Raw genomic sequence first — 4,167 nt, 5'->3', positions numbered from 1 at the left:
GGCGCAACGGCTAAGCGACCACTTAGCACCGGCTGGAGTTACCAACCGGTACTAAGTGGAGCCGAGGTCAGTTAGTACCGGCTGGTGGCTCCAGCCAGCACTAAATAGAGGCTTCTAGTGCCGGCTGGAGCCACCAGCCGGTACAAATGCGCCCACTATTATTCAGCTCGTCTTCTTCTTCCCCGAGCCCGAGCCAACCATTTGACCGAGCTCGGGCTTTCTTCCCATGGCGTGCTAGAGAGGAGGTGCTGCCCCATTTTCTCAAATTTTGTGGGGATTTCACTCATCCAAGTGCACCAAAGATTTGCAACTGCGTCCTATCTTGTTTGACGGTCTTCATTATTTTTTTAATGCTCCATAGTTAGGGAAATTTGTGATTTTTAGAAGTAGCGAGAATGAGCATCATTTTTTGATTTATTCATGGATTTGAGATGTATAGCATCCATTACTTGAACTAGAACATTCGGCGCGCGATGCGCGCCCTGCCGTTTGAACAATCAAATGTATATAAATATAAGATAATAAAAAGTAATAATTAAACTATATACATGGTATAAGATGAATTCAATACGAAGGTACCATATCACGTAGCAAACACATCATCATCATGTTAACTATCTATCTAGCATTTGAATCATAAATATTACAGCACATTTGAGCACAAAAAACTATCCTAGCCATTAGGTGTATTAGGTGTCTTTCTGGCATCTAAATACAAAATATTACAATACATTCGAGCATGAAGCTATTCTATCCATCGGGTGTCTATCCGGCATCTCAATCATCAACATCATAGTACATCCAATCACCATAGTTACATCTGAGCACCAATCTATCCTACCATCAGGTGTCGGTCCGGCATTTGGAGCATCCATATTATAGCACATCCGAGCACCATAAATCTACCTGCAACAGCAAGTGTGCATAGCTACCAAACAACCTAGCTGACAGCTTTAAATACTAACTAAAACCAAAAGCAAATCACCATGGTACAAACTTTGCAGGCCAAAGTCGATGCAGACTTCAGGTCCGAACTCTTCTTGCCGGAGACGAAGGGCACACAGAAGCTAGCCGCAACTGGTAGAGACAAAATCAACATGAGCTTCATTACTCATCATCCACTACAAAAGATAATAATTTAATGTCTAGCATGTGTCAAGTAGATGGAACAACTTCCAAATGATGAGTTACTTGCATGGTTTCTAAAAACAGGCCGGCAAGTTGCTAATTAAAAAAGGTCAACAAAATAGTAACACTCGATTGTTTCTCTATCTTCTGTGTCTTCTTACTGCATTTTGTTTAAGTTGTCTCGCTTAGCCACTTTGATCAGCGAGTTCATGTGGTTATATGCCTTGTCGATCCATTTTACTTCTCATAAAAATGTCACATTATGCCCAGTTAATGAAAGTATTATTAAGATTATGTTCTAGAGTAATCATGTAGCTTGAATGATTTTACCCCTCAAATCTCTTCACTGTTCACATATAAGATGATGTAATAAATACTCAGAAGCTAGGATGCAGCACTTTGCACTGGTATAAACTTATTTAAAAGTATGAATGCCACAAACATCTCAGTTGCCACAAACATCTGTCACCTCTCCCACCACTACATTAACTTGAAAGGTGATACTGTCTAACGCTACAGTGGCAGCCAAAATACGCTATATTGTTATTGTGTTACCAAAGTATATCGCTGTAACAGAAACAAATCACAATATGGCCCAATTGACATGTTAAACTATAGTAGTACTGAACCCTAACAACTATAGAAACACCCAACAAATCTCTACAGGATCTCTACATTGACGCTCATGCTCAGCCACACCTAATTGTAAAAGCATCAATATTCTTTGCCATGCTTCATGAATAAACCTATTTGACCTTGCCATGAAGCTGTCATCTAGAAAAATTGTCCAGAACTTAAATGATTGATACAAACAACATATTCAATTAATAAGAACGCCATGAGAAGTCACCCTACATTGTAGTAAGGACTCTATGCTTTTCCTGCTTCAAGTTCATTTTCCATCTAAGTATGGTTCCTCTACAAAACAGTCCCTCAAGCTTCTCACTTCTTATCTCTCCACACTATTGAGCAGTAGAATCATTTGTTAACTACCTAACTGGTGAGTTATCTGTGCTAATGCTACAGGACAATAGTTCACCCAAAAATGTAAACTACGAATGCCAGCATGTGAAGGAATTCTAATAGAGCATTAACATCTAAAATAACCAAATTGCATGCATCTATAGGTGCAAAATAAACAAAATTGATGCGAGCTAATGCCGCAAAAGAACCTACACTCCCTATGCATGTCAGCATGTCCAATCCAAATGCGTAGAAGCGTCAATTTCTTTGTTTCATTGCAAGCTCACAGCAAATGAATTATGTCCATTGAGTGCTATCTCTGACAATGAATAGAATAGGAAAAAAATCTTCCAAAGGAACTGTATAATTTCTCTGATAGCTGTAGCTGACATCTTGAACCGGTCGTTAATCAATAAAAATCTATGCCCATATTGAACCAGCATCTTGGGCAATCTTATTATCATGAACTGGATAGGTACAATTACTAATTTTGCGGAAGGCGCTATATGGATTATGGTGTCTCGAGGAAATGTGGCAATTATGGCGAATCATAATGTACACATATACTCCTAGATTAGAGTTGATTAAAATTTCAGAAACAAAATTTCTACTCTAATTAAATTGAAAAAAAATGGACGAAAACATTAGATTGGATGTCACCTGAAGCAGGCACGGTTTGGAACTGCTCGAGGTCATGGTTGGTGAGCTCCATGGGGTTGGTGGGCGGGACCACGGTGGCCAGTGCGTTCTTGAGCTCCTAGTGCTCGTGATTGGGCTAATAAGGGCCTAGGATATTGAAGGGCAAAAATACGGCAATAAATCAGATAGTGCAGTCCATGAACATAAGAGCATACATAAATGCATGCCGGTAAATCAAAGTTACCTGGATGTAGAAGTTTGTGCTGCCAACAATAGCAGGGAGGCCCCCTTGATCTAGTATTTTCTATATGATCTGTGACCAGCAGTGAAGACGTGAGCTGTCCATCAATACTAATCATCAGTGAACGTGCGAAGTAGAGAGGGAGTCGACAGGATGAGCCATCTCCAATTTCTGTCCGTCAAAACCAATCATCAGTGCGTCGCCATCGAGCTTTGAAGACAGGTGGGGAAGCACCACAGGAAGCGGCGCCCGAGTGAGGAAGGTAAATCGACGCCTCACCTGTGCAACCACCAGGTCCTACACGTGCAAATTTGCTGAGAGAAGGCCTCCATTGCAGATCCATCCGCCTCCTCCTCGGACGCCATCCCTGCCTATATCACTTCCTCCACGAGGAACTGGATGGATTGCGCGAAACTTTAGGAGAGGGGAGGCACAAAAGAAGCTGTGGGTGGAGGAGCTGGGTGGTGGAAGGATTCACGGTCAAGGAGGAGGCGGCGCGTTGGCAAGAGGCACGGGGAGGAGAAGAAGTCACGGCCTCGCGGGTTGGGCGAGCGTCCCGACGCCGATTTGGGAGAGGAGTCGTGGGGTGGGCGAGTGTGACTGCGCTCATTTGGGGCGGAGGTCGAGCTGCCTCCTGGCGGCGAGCTCACGGCACTACTGCCGCTAGGGGAGCACCCTGCTACCCATGCGCGCCGCCGCTCATGCCTGCGCTCTGCGCCTCTATCGAGCAGCACGCCGTCGCGCCGAATCTGGATCCGGCACGGGAGCGGGCGGCGACGGGGAGGGGCGATGGAGGCAGGCGGAGAGGGAGAAGGGGAGGCGAGGCGGCGGTGGGCAGGCAAAGAGCAGAGAAAGGGCGGCGGCACCGCGGCAGGGAGAGGAGAGGGAGGGAGGGAGAGGCTGAGAGGGCGCCGCGAGATAGGGACGGACAGGGGGTTAGGGTTCGGGGTCGCGGGAGGGGGCAAGTGGAAATTGCTTTGCGGGGGTGCTTTTGCAAATGTGATAGTATTATCGTTTTTTTCTTCTTCATGTCCAAATAAACATTCGTGTGAGGTTATTTGTGGAAAATATAAGAACGTGGCAACAGTGCGGTCTGGACGATTTGAGTTCAGTTGCGATTTTTAGGAAACTAGAGGACTTTTGTAGAAAAATGTCAAATTCCAGACTGTGCGACACGCGTCCCAATTTTTGCGTGA

At 44.7% G+C, this 4,167-nt stretch overlaps 1 long non-coding RNA gene across 1 annotated transcript; it reads right to left on the bottom strand.

Annotated features, from left to right (window-relative positions):
* Positions 1-605: 605 nt before the first annotated feature.
* LOC120643990 lies at positions 606-3,853 on the bottom strand. Its single transcript, XR_005663274.1, has 4 exons — positions 3,251-3,853; positions 2,975-3,142; positions 2,752-2,877; positions 606-1,077 (listed from the first exon to the last, which is right to left on the bottom strand). It is a non-coding gene; the product is annotated as an uncharacterized LOC120643990 (long non-coding RNA).
* Between the last annotated feature and the right edge of the window lie 314 nt (positions 3,854-4,167).

Source organism: Panicum virgatum, chromosome 8K (assembly GCF_016808335.1).
Source record: "Panicum virgatum strain AP13 chromosome 8K, P.virgatum_v5, whole genome shotgun sequence".
NCBI lineage: Eukaryota > Viridiplantae > Streptophyta > Magnoliopsida > Poales > Poaceae > Panicum > Panicum virgatum.
Note: the sequence above shows the minus strand (reverse complement) of the source record. Positions and strands in the feature narration are given on the sequence as shown.